Source organism: Halichoerus grypus, chromosome 5, assembly GCF_964656455.1.
Source record: "Halichoerus grypus chromosome 5, mHalGry1.hap1.1, whole genome shotgun sequence".
Lineage (NCBI taxonomy): Eukaryota > Metazoa > Chordata > Mammalia > Carnivora > Phocidae > Halichoerus > Halichoerus grypus.
In genome coordinates this window covers 131,457,872-131,482,885 of record NC_135716.1, presented here as the reverse complement: position 1 = coordinate 131,482,885, position 25,014 = coordinate 131,457,872, and the positions used below count along the sequence as shown (strand labels likewise).

Sequence of the window (25,014 nt, the reverse complement as noted above, 5' to 3'; positions counted from 1 at the left end):
AATATTGTATCTTTTCTAGGTCTTATACTTAGAGACCTAATTCAACAATATATTCCTTTCTAAAATGAGTAAGAATCTCCCTATACCTTGTAACACATTCAACCACTGTATAAATGTGTTAATTCCTCTCTTAAACCATTAATAGGAATTATATTATAATCATGCTTTTAAGAGATAGAATGAAGTTACATTCACTTTTGAAGGTTACATTTCAAAATTTCAAGGTGATATCAAATGAAATCCAGACATTAAGCAGGAACTTTCCATTCATCAGTACTCACTGACATTTTCAAGAAATGAAATAGGAGGTTCAATGATAAGAACATGTAATGTTTGGATGAATGGATTTTTAAGAAGACTTAAGAGTGTGGGAAGGGTAAATAAAATTATTTGAATGGCAAGAAGAATCTTTGAAAATCTCATTGTTCCATATTAAAGTGTTTGGAGTTGATTCTTTCTCCTCAAATGTATCTTGGAGATTGAAACAGAATCAGAAAATGTTAAAGCTAAAAGTTTTTTGGAAAGTATTTATATCAGTTCTTTCATTGATATGGATTAAGAAATGAAGTTTGCACTTAGAAACTGATTTTACATGCCATATTTACATGTATACACACACATTAATACATTTATATGCACATACATATAAAAATATACATGTATTTTTAGGGTAAAAATATAGTTCTTAATTTAACAGATATTTTTCAGTGGATGGTGCTTAAAATCTGTCTGCAAAGAAAAATCTACAAGATATGATGGCAGTATCCACAATCAAAATATTTTAGAAATTATATATATTTTTATATTTAAAATCTTATTGTAATAGAAATTTCTATAATTATAGACACTGTTTAAAATTGTGTTTCAACTGCTTAACAGTAAAGATTCCTAAAGAACTTTATAAGCCAAAAGTAGTTACTTCCCTTTCAGTCTTTTTTTAAGGCTTTATAAATGACAAGTCATGGATGATAAACACCTCACATACAAACTATATCAAATGTTTATACATTTGGAACCACACATTTTGATAAGAATGCTAAACAATAACTCAATAAAACTCAGAGATAAAAAGCATGAAAGAAACCTAATGAATCTGGTTTATAAATTTAGACTTTTTATCTTGGGATGTAATACACTGATACAAGCTTACACTATAAGGTGTAAGAATTTTGAAATTCAAAATTCAGACTTTTAAAATAGTTTAGTTGGCCTATCCCTGTATTAAAGGAGAGAAAATTCTAAAAACATCTTTAGAAATACCTTGGTAAGAGTCAGTATCAGCATCAATTTTAGCTCAGAAAGAAATGAAGAAGACCATAATTTGAAAGGTATTGAAGAACTTAAAAGATGAATTATTTTAAAAAGGAAAAACATCAGGAAGGCTATTGAGAGAGTCTGGTGGTGGGAGCCCAGGAGACTGATGCTTGCAGTCATGCAGCTGGGGAATTTAGGAGTCAAACTAAAGTGATGGCAGTAGAGATAGAGAGGACTGTGATTTGAAACCAATACTCTCTTCGCTGGATTCTACAGGAACTTCATTTGGATGAATAGTGGCCCCATTATTTGAGATCTGGAACATTAAGAGAAGAGCAGTTAACTTTGAGTAGATGATGTTAAAATGGTAAATTTAGTTTGGAATGTGAAGTTCAGGTGCCTTGAGTGTAGCAAAATGGGGATATTGCAGGGTTGGTGGAAATACAGAACTGGAGGTAGAACTAGAAGATTTCTCTGAATAGACACAGTGGTTGAGGCCACCAGGATTTCATCAGGCAGAAAACATGTACAGAGTGGAAGGGGAATATTACCACAGGTACAGTTCCTAGGATCAATATTCAATCATCAAAATTCTGTTTAGAGAAAGAGAAATCAACCACAAAAACTGAGCAATAGTCAGCAGTAGGAGGAAAACTGGCTTCCAGTATTTTTTTGTCTTGTTTTTTAAAGAAACTAAAGAAGCAGGAAGATTCATAGAGAGGTTGGCAATGTCAAATACTGCCAGAAAGCCTGGGAGGAGGATGACTGAGGGAGAAAAAGCTTTTTGATATCTCAGTCAGTCAGTCATTGGGAGCCCTGATGGAGATAATCCAACTTTGGAGGCCAAATGAATTTGTGAATCCTTTTTAATATAGTATCCTTTATTCTTTACCTTATCTTCTTAATATATCAATCCCAATAATAGAATTATGTTTTTCAGATTTATTTTGAATAGTTTCATATTTTTAACTCAGACTTACTTATTTTCAGAATATCATGATAACTCCCTGAAACTTCACCCAATTTGAATAGCTAATTCAATTTAATGTGTCTTGGTTAAAGAAATGTTTATTACTGGGTAATCCTATCAAATATACGTGGCCTATTATTGTTTCATGTAGTAATCTCATAAATGATTTCCTATAGTAGGATGACAAAGACTTGGGAAAAACCCAGTCCTTTTCCTGCATTCCTTCTCTGCTTTCACATGACTACCACACTCAAAACAATTCTGACACCAGTCTGTCTTTCATGTCTTCCTACGTGTCTGTGTTTCCATTAGGGAATATTTTTTCTCATGAGTGAAGGACTCTTTTGCATTTCTTTTAGTGCCAATGTGCTAGAAATAAGTTTTCTCAGTTTTTATTTCTCTGAAACTTTTTACTTCATCTTTGTTTCTGAACATTATTTTTACTGGTTATAGAATTTTTTTCAGTGCCCCAAAGATACCATTCCATTGTATTGTAGCTCCATTCTTTCTGTTGGGAAGAAAGTCATCAGTCTTATGGGTGCTCCTTTGATGATTATTTGTTTTATTGTTTAAAAGATTTTAAAAATATTTTTAAAATCGCTTTTAAATATGGTAAAATACATATAACATAAAATTTACCATCTTAACCATTTTTAAGTGGACAGTTTAGTGTTGTCGGTACATTCACTTTGTTGTGTAATCATCACCACCAACCATCTCCATAGTTCTTTCCATGTTGCAAAACTGAAATTCTGTACCCATTAAGCAGTAACTCCCCATTCTCCTTCCCCTCTCCTAGCCCCTGGAAACCACCATTCTACTTTCTGTTTTTCTGAATTTGACTCCTTTGGAGTAGTCTAAGTGGAATCATACAGTATTTGTACTTTTGTGAAAGGCTTATAATGTCCTTCAGTTTTGTCTGTTATATATATATATATATATATATATATATATATATATATACACACCACAATATATATACATATATATATATATACACCACATATTGTTTATCCATTCGTCTGTTGGTGGACACTTGGGTTGCTTCCATTTTTTGAATATTGTGAATAATGCTGCTATGAACATAGGTGTACGTATATCTCTTCAAATCCCAGCTTTCAATTCTTTTGGGTATATATACAGAAGTGGAATTTCTGAATTATACGATAATTCTGTTTTTAGTTTTCTGAGGAATTGCCATATTGTTTTCCATAGTGGCTACACCATTTTAAATTCCCACCAATGGTGCAAAAGCAAGCCAGTTTTTCCACATTTTTGCCAACACCCATTTGTGTGTGTGTGTGTGTGTGTGTGTGTGTGTGTTTGATGGTCACCATCTTAATGAATATGAAATGGTATCTCATTGTGGTTTTGATTTTCATTTATCTAGTAATGAGTGCTTGAACATCTTTTCATGTGCTTATTGCCCTGCGTATATCTTCTTTAGATAAATGTCTATTCAAATCCTTTGCCTAATTTTTAATTGAGCTGTTTTTGGTTGTTGTTTATAAACTTTTAAGATTGTCTCTTCATTTTTTATTTTTAGCACTTTGATTATGATACACCTGGGTGTAGTTTTCTTTCCAGTCGTTTTCCCATAGTTTGCAAATTTTCCTGAATTTCTGGGTTAGAGCTTTTCATCAGTTTTAGAATATTCTTAGCCATCATCTTGGCAAGTACTGTTTCAATCCCATTTTTTCTCTCTTATTTCTGGAACTTCAGCTACATAGATCTTTTCACTGTGCACACATTTCTCTTATACTTTATTCTTTATTTTATATTCTTTTTCTTTCTACTTTAATTAGATATTATCTATTGATCTATCTTTCAGTTCATTATCCAATTTCTAATATGATTTTAAATTTATTTATTGAATTCTGAAAATCAGATACTATGTTTTTCAATTATAGAATATCTATTTGATCCTTTTTTATAAATTCTAATTATCTGGTGAAATTCTATTTATTTTCATCTGATCTATCTTGTCCACCTTTTCCACTATTTTCTTGAACACATTAATCATAGTTATTTTAAAGTTCTTGTCTTTAACACATTTATTACCTATACATCTATTCTTAGTGTCTGTTTATTCCCTTATATTTTGGTCATTATGAACCTATCTCTTTTAAGTAATTTTTTACTAAATGCCAGACATGGAGTATGCAAAATTTTAGAGTCTCCAGGTGATAATATCTTGGCAAACAAAGTAGAAAAAATATGCCACCTTGTTTTTTCAGGGATTAAGATGAGTAGAGTCTGGGTGTTTCAGTCTATCTCTGGTTGTTTCCTGTTTCTAATGTCTAGCCCTCCAAGATTTTCAACTGAAATCTTGATGAGTTTACCATGATTCTTGCCCCTCATGAATTTATTGATAAGACAGGACATTTTGCTCTGTGTTTCAGAGGTTTTTATCCAAAATTCTAGTTTTCTGTGCCATGAAGCACAAAAATACACCACATGATTCAAAGGAAAGATCAACTGTACATTTAAGTTTCCTCGATTCTCCAGTGTTTACTGTAGGTTCTCCAGACCACCCAAACCTGTTATTTGTCTTTCCCCAATTGTGGCCCTCTAATCAAACTTAACCCAGATTTTCAGACTCTTATTTTCTGTTATAGAATTGGGAAATGCTTCCAGAGAAAGGATCTTTTGTTGCTCAGCTCACTTCTCTTTGGTTCTCCTCACTCTGAAAACTTAGTCCAACTAGTTTTGTAGGTTCTTCAGCTCTAATGCATTAAAGCAGATGTTTAAATTTATATGGCTTTCCCAGTTTTTCTCTGTAGAAGCATTGATGCTGCCAAAAAAACACTTTTTCTATATTGTTTCTGTGTATAATGGAAACTTTTACATGTCAACTAGCATAGACTAATGTATTTTGTCTTTTCATTTCTTCCACTTTTTTTCTCTTAGAATTCTTCCTAAAGTAGACTTTATTTTTTAAAGCAGTTTTAGGTTTGCAGCAAAATTAAGCAGAAAGTACAGAGAATTCCCATATATCACCTGACCTTACACAAGCATAGTCTCCCACACCATCAGCCTCCCTCACCAGAGTGGTACATTTGTTACAATCAATGTTGACATATTATTATCATTGAAAGCCCATAGTTTACATTAGGCTTCACTCTTGGTGTGCATTCTATGGTCTGGACAAATGTATAATGATATTCATTATTATAGTATCATACAGAATAGTTTCACTACCCTAAAAATCCTTTGTCTTCCATGCCTCCTAATCCCTGACAACTGCTGACCTTTTTACTATCTCTGTAGTTTTGTCTTTTCTAGAACGTCATGTAGTTGAAATCAAACAGTATGTAGCCTTTTCAGACTGGTTTCTTTCACTTAATAATATGCATTTAAGTTTCCTCCATGTCTTTTTATGGCTTGATAGTTTATTTTTTTCTAGCACTGAGTAATATTTCATTGTACAGACACATACTACAGTTTATCCATTTATAATATATATATATATTTTTAAGATTTTATTTATTTATTTGAGAGAGAGAGAGCACAGAGGGAGAGGGAGAAGCAGAATCCCTGCTGAGCAGGGAGCCAGATGTGGGTCTCGATCCCAGAACCCCGAGATCATGACCTGAGCCAAAGGCAGACTCTTAACCCACTGAGCCACCCAGGCTCCCCTATAATGTATTCTTTTTAACAGTTGTATTAGATTCTATAATATCTGGATAAGTTTTATTAAACAATTCCCTACTTAGAGATGATTTACTCTATTTGCAATTTTTTGCTTCTTAATATAATGGTACATGAGATAACTTGAATATATCCTCATTTATTTACTTATGTTTCCAAAGGGATACATACCCAGCGGTGCCTCTAGGTGGCTCATTTGGTTAAGCGTCTGACTCTTGATTTAGGCTCAGGTCATGATCTCAGGGTCATGGGATTAAGCCCCGTGTTGGGGCTCCACACTCAGCAGGTAGTCTGCTTGAGATTCTCTCTCTCCCTCTCCCTCTGCCCCTCCCCCTGCTCACGTGCTCTCTCTTGAAAATAAGTAAATAAATCTTTTAAAAAATAAATAAGTAAAACGTTTCCAAAGGGATACATGCCCAGATATAAGCTTGCTGGCATATAAATACACTTTATATATGTAAATTTATATATAATATATATATAATTTTTAAATTATGTTATTTTATTTTTATATAGTACATAATTTTAAAATCATTTTATTGTGATAAATATACATAACATAAATACCATGTTTAAGTATATAGTTCACTGACATTAAGTACATTAACATTGTTGTACAAAAAAATCATCAATATTAATATGTAATATTATATAGTTCAAAAATCAAAAGCTTCTAAATGATATAAACTGAAAAAAGCTCTTCCAACTCTACCCCCAACTAATCAGTTTCCCTCTCTAAAGGGAGGTAACTGGTATTATCAATTTCTGATATAAATTTTCAGAGATATTTTTCCAATATATAAGCTTATGTACACACACATACATATTTATTTTCTTTTTTTCTTTAGATTATAACATATTTGGGAACTGTTCAATCCCTTTTTCCCATCTAGTAGAAAATATTGGATATAATTTCATATCTGTTTGTAAGGAACTTTCTTATTTTATTTTCATTTTCTATAAACTCCTTAATAGCATATTGTGTGGATTTATATCACTTCCAGTCTTTTGCTATCACAAACAACGTTACTCTAAATGACCATAAGCATAGATTGTTCTGCATCTGTGCAAGGATACCATAAGAAAAGTGGAACTGCTATGTACACTGTTATGCCTTTTTGTAATTTTGGTAGAATTTATAAAATTGCCCTGCATAGAGCTTGTTCCAATTTTTACCATTATCCATAATGTGATGCATATGACTTTCTAAAATTAATAGGTGAATATTGTACTCAAAAGCTATGATGATTGAGATTGCCACAGGTATGTAAATATCCTTTCCCCACATTGCCACCCAGAAATAAGTTGCAATCACTCTTTCCTTATTTTTCTCATTCTGCTGGATATAAAGTAATATCTAAATTACTTCAGGTTGCATTTTCCTGGCTACTAGAGAGATTAAGCATTGTTTCATATGTATATTAGTCACAAGCTCTTCTGTAATTTGTATATTGTATATTGATATTTTTTGCCTAACTTTTTATTGTGTTGGCTTTTTCTTATCACTTTGTAACTGATCATCATATATTATATAAACCAGCCCTTTTGTCTTTCAAATATATTGCAAATATTTTCCTCATCTAAAATTTGATTTTGTTTATGTCAGTTTTTGTCATTTTTTAAGTGTATGAGGCAAAATACGTTTTTTATTTTGTAGTGGAATTAACTCATTTTTGTTAGAATTCTTCCACATATAATTTATATTGGTATTTAGTTCTCTAGAAGCAGTGGGTAGTTCTTATAGATTATGACAAGAAGTCTGAATTGTTTTATTATTTTAATCTTAATTCCCTTGTTATTGTGAAAGAGTTTTTACCATTATGGAACATTTTATATTTAATGTGGAATACAAAGATGATTTCACACTTTTCTGCAGCTATCTGAAAATGTTATTTTCTAGATAATAGATGTCAATAAATGAAAGACAGTAAACCTCATTTGAGACTTGGTGGATTAAGAGAAAAAAATATCACAAAATGCCAAGAAGGGGAGAAGAATATTGGTGTTTTTCAATTTTTCTGATACTAAATAAGTTACTAAAAGTCCTCTTGGGTTATCGCTTACTTATCTCCATGTTTTATTGGCTAGTTCCCATAAATTATTAGGGAGGTAACTGGGAAGTTAAAGCTTTCCTTTTGTCACTGTTTATCTTATGTGATATTTAGAGTTCCCTATTCTTTAAAGTTCCAGTGTTAGATAGGCACAAAGGGTAACAAAGATGTATATGTCATGAAGGCCACAGAGTCTAGTGGTTGCAGTGCATGTTCTGGAGTTGAATCATCTAGTTTAAAACCCAGAATTACCGTTTAAGGGTGTATGAAATAGAGCACATTCCTTAACTTTTCATTGCCTCTGTTTCCTCATCTGTAAAGTGGATGATAACTGTACTTGCCTCATAAGATTGTCTAGGTGTTGTGAATGAAGCAGCAAATGAAAATGACAAAACTCATGCCTTATAAATGAGGTATTTGAGCTATTCAAATATAATACAAATTTGAGAACAGTATGAGAAATGGATTGGCATAAGAAGCAACAGGACACATGGCACATAGTAGGAACATCATATACTGATGAAGAAAAGAGACAAACAAAAGAAACAGACATAAATATAGAAAACAAACGTGTTTTCCAGAGGGGAGGTGGGTGAGAGGATGGGTAAAATAGGTGAAAGAGATTAAGTATACTTATTGTGATGAGCACTGAGTAGTGTATAGAATTGTTGAGTCATTATGTTGTACACCTGAAACTAGTATAACATTGTATATTAATTATACTTGAATTAAAAATTTTTTTAAATTAAAATAAGTAAAATAAAATAATCGTTTTAGGGTCATTAAATAGAAATCAAATTAAACAAATTTAAACAAATTTATTTTATTTATTTTTAAAGATTTTATTTATTTATTTGAAAGAGAGAGAGACAGTAAGAGAGGGAACACAAGCAGGGGGAGTGGGAGAGGGAGAAGCAGGCTTCCTGCTGAGCAGGGAGCCCGATGCGGGGCTCGATCCCAGGACCCTGGGATCATGACCTGAGCCGAAGGCAGACGCTTAAAGACTGAGCCACCCAGGCGCCCCTAAACAAATTTATTTTATTTTATTTTTTTTATTTTTTTTTTAAGATTTTTTTTATTTATTTATTTGACAGAGAGAGACACAGCGAGAGAAGGAACACAAGCAGGGGGAGTGGGAGAGGGAGAAGCAGGCTCCCCGCCGAGCAGGGAGCCCGATGCGGGGCTCGATCCCAGGACCCTGGGATCATGACCTGAGCCGAAGGCAGACGCTTAACGACTGAGCCACCCAGGCGCCCCTACAAATTTATTTTAAAAGAAAGTCTATTTAAAGCAGAATTTGTATTCAGAACTTATTAACCTGTTCTAAACTATTTTATAAAAAGAGTTTTCAAATAAAATCTTTTAAAAAATAAATAAAAAGAGTTTTCATTTATAGTTTGTTCTTTTTTTTAAGATTTTATTTATTTAACAGAGAGAGAGAGAGAGACAGTGAGAGAGGGAACACAACCAGGGGCAGAGGGAGAGGGAGAAGCAGGCTTCCCGCGGAGCAGGGAGCCCGATGTGGGGCTCGATCCCAGGACCCTGGGATCATGACCTGAGCTGAAGGCAGACACTTAACGACTGAGCCACCTAAGTGCCCCTTCATTTATAGTTTGTAAAGGAGAATATAACATTGGAAAATTATACCAAAAAAGGACAAATTTATGTTATTTTACAGTAGGATTTATTTATTGAACCAATATTTATTGAGCATCTACTACATGCTTAACCTTGTTCTAACGGCTGGGGTTATAGCAGTAAACAAAACAGATGAAATCCACATCCTCATGAGTGTGTGTGTTTTGCACAAAGGAGTGATAGTTTAGGCCTATGAATTTGAAGGACAAATCCTGACAACTGTGTGAAATATGGATTGGAATAGAGAGAAACAGGAGATGTAGAAATCACTCAAGAGGTTGTTTCCCTTTTTAGGTGAGAAGTCAGAGGCCTATACTTGTGAATCGCAGAGATGTACAAAAATTATACAATTGTGTTACTGAATTTCTGTAAATAAAATCATTTCAATATACTATGGGGATTTGCTATTTTTAAATAAGTCCTCTTCAACTGTTTTTTTTTTTACAAATAATTATGTATACCTTTAGTTGGTTTACATATTTGGTTTCCTTAAAATGTAATAAGCCTATACTACTTTAAAAAAAAAATTCTAACCCCAAACCACCTCCAAGTGAATATCCTCCTGAAAGTATATCAGTAGTGTTTGCTAGACCATCAGAGAGAAATGAAAGATAATATTATCCATTGAGAATAACCTGAAATTGATAACCAACTACTACAGATTACAGGTGACAACTATAGGGACAGAAATTTAAAATTTAAAGGATGAAATTGATGCCATGATTCTCCAGATCCTATAATTCCTGTATATAACTTAGATGTCTAAAGGTTATGAATATTATGACAGGAAAGAAGTCACTAAATGCTGGGGTGAGCCACAAAATAGCGATCCTGGGAGAGGGAAGCTAGAGGAAAGCAGTGAAGTTGACACAAATCGTAATTGACTGTCAAGGCCAAGATAAGCAGAGAGAGACTAAGACCAGCTGCATACCCCAGGCTCCTGGCCAGACGTGTGCTGCCCTGGGGATCTCTGCACGGCCCAGCAACCTGGCTTCTGTGTCCTGAGGTGTTGATGCCAGGTGAATGAGTTCCCAATGCTGCCCTGTCTGTCTGACTTTATTCCTAAATTTCCTGTGCTAAACAAAAATCCCTCTTCCTACCTGTGGCCTGGTTGAGCACTTTTTAGGTGGAATTTAGAAACTGAATTTAGTTGTTTAAAGCATAGTTGGAACAATAAACCCGGAGAGGAAAGGAAGGGCAGAAGGGAGGGAAGATGACATTTATTGAGTAACTTTTATGTAGTCCAAGTATATTTATACACACATCCTCTCACTTAGTCCTCATGGTATCTCTGTAAGAGAGATGAGGAACTGAGCTGCAGAGAAATTAGTTAAGTGACTTCCACAGTTACCACAGTTACTAAAGGGATAATCAGTATCACAATCTATTTCTATATGACTCAAAGGACCATTCTCTTTCTACCATACTGCCAGGAAGAAAGAGTTTGCATGAGACAAATTGGATGGAGGGAACATCGTAAAATTTTACCACCATTATAAAACTCTGTAGAGTCATAGATTTATGAAATGAACAACTTCTTAAAGCAACAACAGTGGGACAATGACAGTACTAGTATGTATTGATGCATTGAATATGGTACCTCTGGTCATAGTGTAAAGGGGATCATGGTGGGAGGTAGGAAGAATGTCTATCAGAAGCAGCCAGGCAATATCTGGGGAACAATACCTACTGGGTTTTTGAAATATAGGACAGAGATCTGAGCTAAATATTTGGATTCAGGGGGTTTTACCATGGAGATGGGAACCAAGACCAAGTGTGTAAATGAGATTTCCCAAGAAAAAGTACAAAGCGAGAGGTAAGAGGATAACTGAAAACAAAACTTGGGTTAAAGCTAAAACCAAAAATGAAAAACATTTAGAGGTAGGAGGAGGACTAAGGTAAAGCAGATTCAAGGAAGCAAGAGAGTAAAGAGTGCTAAGGGGAAAAAAAAAAAAGATCAACAGAGTTAGATATAAGCTGCTGCCAAGAAGTTTAAGGGCTCATGGAATCTGGTAGTTAAGATATTGTTGGGGACCTGTGGGAGAACCTCATAACACTGTAGAGTAAGGAGTCAAGTGTGTCGTAGATTGGGCTCCTTGGAAACAGGCTCTGAGATAAAGATAAGGATTATTGGGGAGTGCTGGGTAGAGAGAAATTAAACTACAGTGAGTTTGCAACAGAGACTTCCATAAAGCCTATGTGTATCACTGGAACTAGGGAATCCCTTCAGAATTATGCCAAAGTGAGACAAGATGGCTGGGTTTTTAAGCCAGCATAAACCAGTTATCAGAGGATTGTAACCTGGGTAAGATAATTCACTTTGGTAAAGGGCAGTACCAGGGGAGATGCACCTGTGAGCCATTAACAGGCAGCCTTCCAGCTGCTCGGAGAATGAATGGTTCCATCCACAACGGGATCTGGGTGGGCAGCTCCCTCACAGCCTCCCAGAAGAGAGTGAAGAAAGGAATAGGAAGGGTAAGCTTCTGTTTTAAATACTTTGCTGTAAGAGATTTTTATTTTTGCAGCCACTAATTCTCTCTTCCAAATTCTCCACCACCATCGTCTTGCCAGATAACTCCTTTACTGCCAGATTTTCTTCTTAGATGCTTCATTTACTCATGGTCTGCAATTAAATAGCTCTCTTTTCTTTCGCTGTTCTTCACTGTGACTCTTGGCCTATCCTCTACCACAGGGGCAGAAGTAAGCTAAGCGGATTCCTGTAGCCACCTCCACTAATACACGTTATGTGAAAAATAACCGTATTTTACAAAACTGCTTTTCCTAGATCAGTTACCGTTACAAAGAAGGTTTTCCATGGAAGCTCTAAGTTAACGAATTTAGAAGTTACAAACCAAGACTTGATGTATCACTGCAAGGCTCCTACTGTATTAAAGAGTCTGATTTTACATATATCATGTAGGGTTTTACATTTCCTTAGAAGACACTAAATAAACAGACTATACAATTATAAATATGAATTCTTACTATCATTTCATGCTCACGAATATAGAAAAGGTTAAATAAAAGCTGTTAATCATTGTGATGATTATTAATTCATGGCAGCTCTGAATGTAAAGATAGTGTAAAAATAGTTCCCAAGAGGAATTTAAATCAACATGCATTATATCATTATGTCAACCACTTTTTAATCATCCTGCATCCTTATGTTCTTGTAGGTGCTTAATGCAATATCAACTGCCTCTGGCAGTCACCTGAGATGTGTATTTATTGGCAGTTTTATTACTTTTTTCAGAATATATAGGGTCATATTTTTAGTTTAATATTTATGATATATTGGCTTGGCTTTCTTTTCGGGGAGAGGTGGAACTGTGAAATTCTGATATATTAAATTCCCATTTAATAAAAAAACACCCTCCCCCCACCAAAACCCAAGACAAAACAGAAAAGCAAACAAACAAACCAACAAAAAAAGACAACCAGAATCATGTACAGCTTTACGGAGTTCTAACTAGAGACTGTTTGAAAAGGCAGATTTGTTCTTGCTTTGAAAATACCATATAAACACACACAAAAAAATCCATCCCATCTGTCAAATTGCCTGGAGAATGCATTTAACAAGGGATGAAACTGCATGTTAAAGGCCATAAAATATGCAGCAAGGGAAAGAAGGATAAAGCTATCCTGCAGCTCACTGGCTTTACCTACTGTGTAGGGCTCTCCTCATGAACAGGACAGATTGGGTAATTGTTGCTACATCAAATATCTACCATTTCAGAGAATAAGAGAATTGGAGACAGAACACTGGACTCCAAATTCCAGCTCCTTCCATGATCATTAGCCAAGGAATTTGTGAAAATTAATTACATTTCCTTCATTTTAAGGGAGCAGATCTACTTTTTCTACTAGGGAAAAAAAAAACCCACAACTTTAATTTGCAATCAAGGAATTTGACACGTGAAAGCAGTAAACTTTGACTTACAGTTTTGCAGCTACACCCAGGGGAAAGGAACACACCGCTAAAAGGTATGTTTTATAAGCTAGATAATGGCAATTTTATAAGTTCACTATTGTTTTACCAAAACATGGAAGCATCACAAGAAAATAAGACACATTTAGAGGACGGTAACAAAATAAAATACATCTGACTTAACTCTGACAAAAAGATAAGACAAAGTATTCAGACACCATTTTCTAAGGTAGATTTTTACTTGGATTGTAATTTTGAAAGGTGTTCAACTTCTTGTCAAATAATAAATTGGAAAACTGTCTCCGGAACAAAATGTTCAATGCTAAAGTTACTGAAAGTGGTCTCCATCTATGAATGTTATCAAGTCTAATTAAAGATTCTCTATTGATGAAGTTTGAAGACAAGATAATAACATTAAATTTTCTGAGCAGTTTGTAAGCAATACAATTATGAAATGGGAGTGACACTATTAAAAGATCTTGCTTAGTAGTAGTAAGAAGTTATTGTTTGATATTTTCAGGTAAAATGTGAAAATGTCCTTTATACTCTGTTTCCTCACTTTTCAAAAAAAATTAACATTTATATTGCTAACTAGTTAATTTAGTTTTAAAAAAAAACACTAGACAAAGAAATTTATTTTATTTCCTTTATACACACTATGGAACTATTCTTCAAACCATTTAATGCCTAGACAATACAATCAAATAGAAAAAGTCTTTCAATTAAAAATGTATTACAACTTGCAAAAATAATTCTAATTTATTAGTAATAATACTTAGCTAATTTTTAAAATACTGACTTTCTTTGAAAAGGTCTGGATCATATTCAGGATAAAGAGGATTTTTTTGTTGTTTTTAGAGAAAAAGCGTGTATGCCTATTTGCATGCACGAGCAGGGGTTGAGGGGAACAGAGTGGGGGGAGAGGGAGAGAAAAGTTTCAAGTAGACTCTGCACTGAGTGCGGAACCCCACACTGGGTTGGATCCCAAGACCCTGAGATCATGACTTGATCTGAAACCAAGAATCAGAGGCTTAACCAACTGAGCCACTCAGGCGCCCCAAGTGGAGTTTTTTTAAATAAAGGAAACATTTATGTTTTATAAAGGAAACAGATTTTTGAAGGTTGTTTATAGTTTTAAAAAATTGGGCAGTGTTGCACAATCTAATGAAAAATAGGAAACACATATGTAGCTAATTGTCCAAAAGAAGACACATACAATTATGACTAAAATATGCAATCACTGAGAAATTCCAAAAGTTCTAGTCCATAAAAAAAGAGTCCACTTAAAAGCTTAAAAACAAAGTATCTAAATATTTTATCCAAATTCAGGAGCTGTGAACCAGCAGTTATTTTAAAGCTCTGTAGGTTAACATTCTGCTGTGAGGGAATGAAATAAAGATTGTTTCATATTGAGAAACAAGGAAAATAATCTAGAGAAAATGAGATTTAAGTAAATGTAATAATGAAGAAGATACAGCAACCTCTTGAAGAAGATACAGAGAATTTCTGCAATGCTCAGTTGGACTTAATATATGCTTGCAATATTTTGACTGAATCTGACAATATGAATGAAGAATTGGCTCTATCTCCTTTTTATAAACAAAAATACTTTATTTTCCTTAAACTAAAGAATTACATTCAAATGAAGCCTGGGGTGTAACCAACATGCTCTTTTGAACATTTGTTTGCCAAAATTACTTCTATAGAGGAAGCCACTTTAAGACTTTAGAAATAAAGCATTTTTATGGTTAATAGGGCTCCATACATTCACGAGAAAGTGGGAATTTGTTGGTGGCTCAGGAATTGATCCAGGGACTCTGTACCAGCTAGATGTGAAAGGAATGTCTAATTCTTAAAGGAGATTTCAGTGTGGGAAAAGATCTAGATGGGTTTTTTTAGGAAATACAATTAAAGAAAAAATATATGGAACATGTACTTTCTTACCTATTTAAGACATGGTAAATTTAAAGGATTATATCAATGAGGACCAATGTATTTATAGGTAAAGACACTTCAAAAATAAGAGGTGATTTGATTCAGATCATGTGGCTACTTAATGGCAGAACTGGGACTAGAATTCAGGTCTCCTGACTCTTAATCCAAAGCTTTTTAATGGAATTCTGGCAAGATTCCTGATGATACTTGATGTTCCCTGTTAGACACGCAATTAAGCTTATAATTGGTCCTTGTTCCACTTCTCTGTGAACATGCTTTACTTCAGATTCCATAAGATGGCACATTATTCACCCAGGGACAGAGAAGAGAGTGTGAAAATTAAGCCAGCAAAGTAATTTTATTTAAGTCGTTCAGAAAACAAGGATAATAACATGATTTGATTATTTATTTTCTGCTCATGTTTCCTTACTCACATTAACTAAGTACCTGATTCATCTATCTTAGGTACAAGTGACTCCTAATTTATTTTTAATTTTGTTTCTGAATATTGGTGGAAAAATTGTAAACGGGTGCCTCACCATCAATTCTTGCAGATTTCCCCTGAATTTTAGTCATATATGTCATGACCAACATTTCTCTTCTTTAAGATACCAAGCCATTCTTTACTAGCATGAAAAACCTCATTCACAGATTTCTCAACACTGCACCTGTTTTTTCTTTACGCAGAGAAATATTGTCTTTGCTAAATTGTCATTTTGTTCAAAGGCATTTAGCTTTACTCTATTTATGACCACCTAAGACTTTTAGAAAGCCTTAGCCAGTCATCTTTTAAAATGTCCAAGATAATGGATTTGTTAATCATTTTTTATTATTATATTTAGGTAATATAATACCTAATTGGACAAGACTACCAGATTGTTGGTATTGTATGCTTTTTGTCACATCAGGATGCATATAATGTCATTTTGTCCCACCCCTGATGATACTAAATTTGACCACTTAATTGAGGTGGTATCAAATCCCTCCATTATACATTTTTTCCTTGTAACTGGTGATTACTGTGTGGGATTTGAAAGCATATGAATATCCTAACTCCAACAACTTTTTACCCAGTAGCTTTAGCATCCACTGATGATCCTTAACTGAATTCCCATTAGGGATTGCAAAATGGGCATATCCTATCATTTTTCTACATTGTATTAGCATTCTTTTAAGAAGTTCCCTTTTTGATCTCTCTCTTTCTTCACTAGGGACTTATGAATTTATTTTTAACTCAATGAATTTTTTAAGTTCAATAAAAGCAATAGAAATTTAATTCTAAGTCTTGCTCACTTTTGCTGGTAAAATGTTCAGAATTTAGTGCTTGGAAAATATATACATTTATTAACAGTGGCATTGCTCTGTTATTTTTAAAACAAAATTTTTGCTGCTTTTCTGCAAGTCTCAGCGTGACATATGTTGAAGTTAATTATTTCACAATTTTCTATTTTGAAAAATGACATTTGGAATTTGTGAGATTAAACACTGCAGAAAAAGTGTTATATAGCTTCTTTTTTAATTCCCTTAAGATTTACTTTTTCTGACTGATTCACTAAGAATAGACAATTATTAATTTATTCACTAACTCTATGATGTTTAATATTTGAACATTTGTTAAGTCACTTTGCTGTATCTTCACCTCATAGAAAATAAGAAACTATTTATAGTTACTATTTCTCTATTTTTAGTTTTTACACAAATAAAAATTATTTAATGTTTTTATCATATTTTAACATAATCCAGTAGTATTTCAATGACAATGAGACATTTTTGGTCACAAGAAGCTGATTTTCAAAAATACTTCATTAGTTGGGGCGCCTGGTGGCTCAGTCATTAAGCGTCTGCCTTCGGCTCAGGTCATGATCCCAGGGTCCTGGGATCAAGCCCCGCATCAGGCTCCCTGCTCAGCAGGAAGCCTGCTTCTCCCTCTCCCACTCCCCTTGCTTATGTTCCCTCTCTCGCTGTCTCTCTCTGTGTCAAATAAATAAATAAAAAATGTTAAAAAAAAAAACTTCATTAGTGTATGTGAATAAGTTAAGTAATGAGCCTCTTTCAGAGGAGCAGAACATCTTCTAAAACAGAATTTCTATCTGGAAAGTTGCAGAAAATTTTGGTTAATTTTCATACAAAAGTTCATTCTCATTATAAGTAGAGACTGTATGTGCAGATTTTGTAGTTAAACAGATTCCGTGTGCTTGAATCTCAACACATTCACTGCTTTGGGACTTAGTCTCCTTATCTGCAGTATAAAGGGAAAGAATCTTCCAGCTGTTTCTTATTATGAGGTTCATGCTAGGCCCTCCCCTAATTAATGTAGCCATCACGATTATTACTATCATCATCATTATTTTTACCTTGCCTTTGATATTGTCAGCCCTTGAATTGATTGGAGACAACAAAGTTGTAAACAACGGTTCTGAAAATATGAGTCTTTGTTATATAAATGAATTAAAGATGACCTCTCTGTGTTGGGCTCTATATTTATTTCTTCACAGCAGGCTAGGACTGCTAGCTCAAAGCCTGCCAGAGCCAAATTCAAATTCTTACATATCCAATTGCTTTAAATAGAGCCCAAATAAGTATATTTTTAGCCATTTCAAGTCTGCCTGCTTTGCATGCCCTACAAAACTGCACCCAATATATGCTCCCTATAGAAAAAGACAAACCTTATGGCTACAAAGTCCTCAAATGGCAGCTACCCTTAGCAACTCTCCAACTCAGAGACTCCCTATTTTGCTGCTAAGCAACATACTCTAGACATAAAAGTGCCCTCTCCAATTTTCCTCTCCACTGGAGATGCCTGGTCCTCTTCCCCTTCTGGGTGGTGATTCCACACCACTGTCTCTGGAATCTGGAAGGTCTCCTTTCCAGAGGGAATTCCCAGAACTCTCTTGCAAACCTCTCCATGTGCTACCCAGTAAAGCTTATAAAATACTGCTTTATTCTGGTTGTGCCTTTCCCTTGATCAACTCTGATATACCTAAACTTACCACAGTCTTATATTGGAGTTTTGGATCAAAGACTAAGAAGCTAAGTCTTTTAATAAGTATTAGGTCTGGAATTTATTCTTGCTTTTTAGGACAGGAGGGAAGGGAAAGAAGAAGCTTTTGGCTGCATTTATTTCACACCCTCACCACAGGAAATTTGTAGATTTACATTGCACATGTCCAACAGGGAATATGACTGTGTTTGGCAGAAACTGCCTTATTTTATTCCAGAGGGGAAAATACCTTGTCTGGGCCTACTGAGAACTTTTTTGGGTACCTAATGAAGGCTGAGTTGCTTGAGGAAAGCCGTCTTTGTCTCATTGAGATGATAGAAAATGGAAAACATATTGAAATCTAATAAGAAATTTTACACTGATTACTCAGTCCTATTTAGAAGGGTATATCTCTATTTTATTGGGAAGGTAAGTGTGATGATAGAGCTAGTAATTGGTAAAGCTGTGAATTTGAACCTTGGTCTTATAATTTCATGGTCCATGTTCTTGACCTCTCATCATTCTGCTTTACCTACTCCTGAGCTGGTACTAATCTGTAATTGAGTGTTTTATGGGACCTCTGATAGTGATATAAACCTATTTTAAAAAAATTTTTTCTGCCAGTTTTTGCTTCTTTTTTTTTCTATTGTCAGTTCATTAAGTATCTTTTAAAATTGCAACCTGGAACTCTAAAACAAAAGGCCTACCTTTTAAAAATTGCCTTAATGTGTTTTTCTTGTTATACAAAGTGTTAGTTTAACAGTAGGCTGCTGTTTGAGTCAATTGCTGAGAAATATTGAATAGTACCCTTTTGAGATAGAGGGAAAAAAAGCTATTTTTATTCAAAAAGAACACACTGATGGATCTGTTACTTGTAAAAGGCAAGGCCCCCCAGGCGTAGTTTATGTGAGAGAAATAAGACACAGAAAGAGCTAGACTGCTTTACTTAATAAACTATCAGGAATTAAAATACGATTCTTGGCAGCTTGAAAAGAAAAAAAAGACTTAAGTGGACCCCAGAGACTCAGTAAAAAGTAGATAGGCAGGAGTAAGTTCTTGGGGGACTCTTAATAGCTTGGAAACAAACAGGACCAAAAAAAAAAAAAAAAAAAAGTGGCCAAGTGAGAAATTCCTTAGAGAGGAAAAACAAACTATAATTATGCCCCAAACTGCAGTTTTTAGGTTACTGGGTATAATGTAAAATTCCCATATTGAACAATAAAGAGGGTTTGAGAGACTTGACTAAAAGCAAGATAGCAGTAGCTGGTCACTATGGTAACCAGAGGTGAAATGATACTGATGGGAAAGTACACTTCTGAGATTAAGTTGAGCTTATGTAGAAGGGCCATAAAGAAAGCAAATCAGGTTGCTTTTTCCCATCTATTCTTTTCTGACTTGGAAAAGAAAAGATAGAGGGATAGGCATTAGCTAGGAAATATCATAATTTAAATTATATAGTTTCCCTTGCCCTCACTGAGGCTAGCAGAAGGCAGGCCAAGATAAGGGTAAGCGTGGTAATTAAAGGTGTTAGTCATAGAGGGGGACAGCTGTGGGCTTTCAGCAGGTCCACTATAAGCCTAGGAATATAGAGGAAGGAATGCTTCCAACTCACAAAGATGAGGAAGGTTTGAGGCTATCTTTCTGCCAAGGCTGCTTAGCAAACATAGGATGATTTAAACTGTACAGTCTCAGAATGGATACAACACGAGAGAGCACAAGACTGAAATAAGATTGGGAGCACACTTTTAGAAAGTTAATTGATTTGACTGTAGGCCTGTATGTTCATTTTTTTTCCAATTGCTCTGAATACTTATATTTTTATTATCAAAGGAGAAGCAGGCCATTTACTGGTTAACTAGGCAATTTACTGGTTAACTGTGCTAGATAATTTATGCCTCATTTAATCTAATGAAGAAGTAGTTAACAAAGTTATAAAGTCATATTTTGCCAAAAACAAAGTTTAATTTGTATAAAACAAATTATTCAGGCTATAAGTCTGAATTTTCAGGATGTCAATCACCGGAGGAGAAAGTGGCTACTGGTTTACACTATTAAAGAACTATCATTAGGCAAATTGAATCCATTTGAAAAGTTTACAATAAAAAAAATCCTTTGTCATCTGTTAGAATCCAGTTTCAGAACTATCCAGCATTCACAATATGAGTAATATCAGAAAAGACCTCTAAAACAGACAGCAACCAAACGTAGAAAATAAACAAGAGATGAGAGGTCTATTGTATGATTGGTCAATTTTCTAAATAGAAGGGAAAAAGTATATTGATTGATGATGGCTACACATACCAAGGATTGCTATATTCATCTACTAGGGCTACTGTAACAAAATATCACATACTGTGTGGCTTAAACAGCCACAATTTATTTCTGCACAGTTCTGGAGGCTGGAAGTCCAAGATCAAGGTGCTGGCTGACTGACTTGCTTTCTCTTGAGGCTTCCCTCCCTGGCTTGTAGACAATCACCTTCTTGCTGTGTCCTCACATGACCTTTTCTCTGTGTGTGCATGTCCCTGGTGTCTATTCCTCTTCTTATAAAGTCACCAGTCCTATTGGATTGGGACCCACTCTTAAGATTTCACTTATCCTTAATTACCTCTATGAAGTCCCTCTTTCTCAAAACAGTGACATTGGAGATTAGGGCTTCAACCCATAAATTTTAGGGGGACACAGATCACTCCATAGCACTGCCAACCCCCAAAACAGAGCAAGCAAATATCCATCCATAAATTTATACAACAAATATCTATTAAATATCCCCTATGTTCCTGACACTACACTGGGCACTGGAGGATCTACAGTAAGGAAGGAGACTTAGATCTTATTCTGTAGATCAGTGGTGAAGGGAACCATTTAAACAACTATAATATATTGGGTAGAAAGTGCCAAATTCACTGAGCTATGTAGCATTTAGCAGCAGTTCTCAGTATTGCCAGATAAAATATAGAATGCCCAATTAAATTTGAATTTCAAATATTTTTTAGGGTAAACCTCTCCCAGATATTGCATGGGACATACTTATACTATCCATTGTTTATCTGAATTTTAAATTGAATTGGGCATCCTATTTTTGGTTGTGTTTGTTGTTTGCTTTGTTATTATTTTGTTTGCTAAATCTGGCAACTCTACAGTCCAGGAGGTTCAGAAAAACTCCACAGAGGTAACATGTAACCTGAGACCTGAGGGAATAAGTAAGAGTAGGTAAAGAATAGGAAACCAAAAGAAAAGGCAAGAAGAACCCTGGCAAAAGAAAGATGCTAAAGACCAGCAGTGAAGGTAGAAATCACCAAAATGCAAAGTAGAGAGAACCAGTGGTGGGAAGCAGGTATTTGAGAATAAAGACCAGAGGCATGTATGAGAAGGAGATAGAAGAAATAATAACCAAATTCTCCTAGCTCCCAGAGGTATTTTAGTACAGGAGCAAGCTAAAGGAGATTTACCAAATGTGACCAATCACCAAGTCTTGCTGATTATAACTCTGTTTTATTTATTTACTTTATCTCTTACTATGTTTACTTCTCTCTTCTCTACCTCTTTTCTGGCCACAGAACCTCCGGGCCAGAGCCTTCTTCAAATTATTCTCTACTGAATAGCAAGATAGAAATGAAGATCTGACCAGATCCTCTCCATTTAGAACCCTCAGAACATTTTAAGATGAATTTTCATCTTGTTTAAGCCAATACAAATTATTGAGAAAGTGATGCTAAGATTTAAAAAGCTAATACAGATTTGAACATAATTTTAAAAGAGCAAGAACAGAAATATAAAACTATATGTGTGTATGTATGTGTTAATGTAAATTATGTGACACAAAAACTCAGAAGGAAAACTGCCAAAAATTCTTACAGATTCTAAACTGAGTAAAGCAGGGACGCCTGGGTGGCTCAGTCGGTTAAGCGTCTGCCTTCGGCTCAGGTCGTGATCCCAGGGTCCTGGGATCGAGTCCCGCATCGGGCTCCCTGCTCCACGGGGAGCCTGCTTCTCCCTCTGCCTCTGTCTCTCTCTCTCTCTCTCTGTCTCTCATGAATAAATAAATAAAATCTTTAAAAAAAAAAAAAAAATAAATAAATAAATAAATAAACTGAGTAAAGCAGAGCTAGGTATATGAAATAATTAGGGTCATAAGCTATTAGTTTTGTTAAAGAACTTAGAAATTCTAGTCCAAAATTATTATTTTACCTATGTAAAACTAAATATGAAATAATTTAAACTTATTGGTTTGCCTCAGAATTAGGATTAGAATGCATATTTCTTGATATTTTAATACAGTATACCTTAACCATGTTGCTTTGTATAATTCATGTGTAACCAACTAACAGAGATATTTCCAGTGAAAATATTTCCAAACCAGTATAATTTTAAAGGCAAAATATTTTTATGAGTAAAATAATTTTATGTTATTTTATGTATTTAATTTTGGGTGTGTTTAGTGCCTTCAGATTATATATGGTCATTAGAAGATATTTACATGTGTGTGTATGTGTGTATATTTTTATATGTGTGTGTATAAATATTGTGAGATATCTCAGTAATAGCTGAATATATTATGAATAACTTGGGATATAAGACCCAATTATTTAATAATGCTTAATAATGTTTATTATTAATGTTTAATAATGTTTACCAGCCAGATTCTGCACTAGCATGGTAAACCATTCTCAGATTAAAGCAGAAAAATAAGGTGACTTATTTCACAGAGCTATGCCATAGTCCTTCATTATTTTAAATCTTTGTGATTGAACATATAATTATATTAATGCTCTCAATTCTGTCAATCATTTTGTTATTGTTTACAGAGCATAATTGTAATGTATAAATGACAAAGAATTTTTAAAAACATATGCATTATTTTGTGCCTAAAGCAGAATATCATTTCTGAGCCACAAAGTAACGAAGTATTTGTTGTTAAAGAAAGCAGAGTTGGTCTTATTTATTATAACCTGCCAGGGTGTTCTTTAGAACATAAAGTTATTATAGAAGACATTTCATAAGAAAGATGATTCATTACTTAGATGTCATCCATATGTAACATCTCGTAAAGCATGAAAGTGCTGTGACTTGCCTTTCTGATGAAATTTAAAAAGAAATTTGAATTGTTAGCTGGTTAGGGATGGAGTCTTTGTAAGGGTTGAGCAGGTTTGGGTGATGATAAGTCTTTAGAAGGAGCTTTGACAACTTACCACAATCAATGCTAGAAAGAGCTCTAAGGTCAAAAGAAGAAAGTAACTTCTGTCATAAGGAAGTTGGAAAAGATTTGCAGAAAGAGTGACATTTGAACTGCCTTGAGGATGAATGATTAAGATTTCTCCAAGTTAAAACAAGGAGTGAAGATCATTCCTGGCAGAGAAAAGCACTTACAAAAGCATGGAAGAGTGCAGAGGCATCGTGGATGTGTTGGGTTGAAGAAATTGACAACATTTACATGATAGGCTATGTGGAAACCAACTAGAAAGCTATTTGGAGAAGTCAAAGAAAGAGAAGGGAACATGATCCAACATTCCAGCAATGATTACGGAGAGGAGGAGCCACATTTGAAAATCTGTCTCATTTGTGACATTGAAAGAGAAAAGTGGTAGAAAATATAGAGTGGAGGATGATTCTGAATATTTAGGTTAGGAGACTGGATGAGTATTAATTCATTAGCTGAAAGATGGCAGTACATTAAGAAGGTAGATTTGGGGGAAAAAATAACAAGAGCATCAGTTTAAATGACAGTGAGAGTAGTTGTCAGAGAATCTGTACAGAAGCAGAAATTCGCTGGGGAAAATCTGAGATATTTACCTGAAATGTAAACTTTCCTAAAAACTTTATTAAGTTTGGGGCGCCTGGGTGGCTCAGTTGGTTAAGCAACTGCCTTCAGCTCAGGTCATGATCCTGGAGTCCCTGGATCGAGTCCCACATCAAGCTCCCTGCTCGGCGGGGAGTCTGCTTCTCCCTCTGACCCTCCCCCCTCTCATGTGCTTTCTCTCTCTCATTCTCTCTCTCTCAAATAAATAAATAAAATCTTTAAAAAAAAAAAAAACTTTATTAAGTCTTTAATTTAATTCCAGTATAGTTAATGTACAGTGTTATATTAGTTTCGGGTATATAATATAGTGACCAATTGTATATATTACTCAGTGCTCATCATGATAAGTGTACTCTTTAATTCCCATCACCTATTTCCCCCATCCCCCCACCCATCTCCCCTCTGGTAACCATCAGTTTGTTTTCTATAGTTAAAAGTGTTTCTTGGTTTGACTCTCTTTTTCCTTTGTCCTTTGCTCATTTGTTTGTTTCTTGAATTACACATATGAGTAAAATCATATGTTATTTGTCTTTCTCTGACTGACTTATTTCACGTAGCATTATGCTACACTAAACGTAAGTGTACATATATCCTTTTGAATTAGTGTTTTCATTCTTTGGGTAAATACCCAGTAGTGCAATTCCTGGATCAGAAGATACTTCTATTTTTAATTTTTTGAGGAACCTCCATACTGTTTTCCAGAGTGGCTGCACCAGTTTACATTCCCACCAGCACTGCATGAGGGTTCCATTTTCTCTACAGCCTTGCCAACACCTTTATTTCTTGTATTTTTAATTTTAGCCATTC

General features: G+C 34.6%; 1 protein-coding gene across 11 annotated transcripts in view; it reads left to right on the top strand.

Moving 5' to 3' along the window:
- Positions 1 to 25,014, top strand: part of LRRC7 (leucine rich repeat containing 7) — a 524,922-nt gene that overhangs the window by 154,920 nt on the left and 344,988 nt on the right. The gene's annotated exons all lie outside the window — the stretch shown is intronic.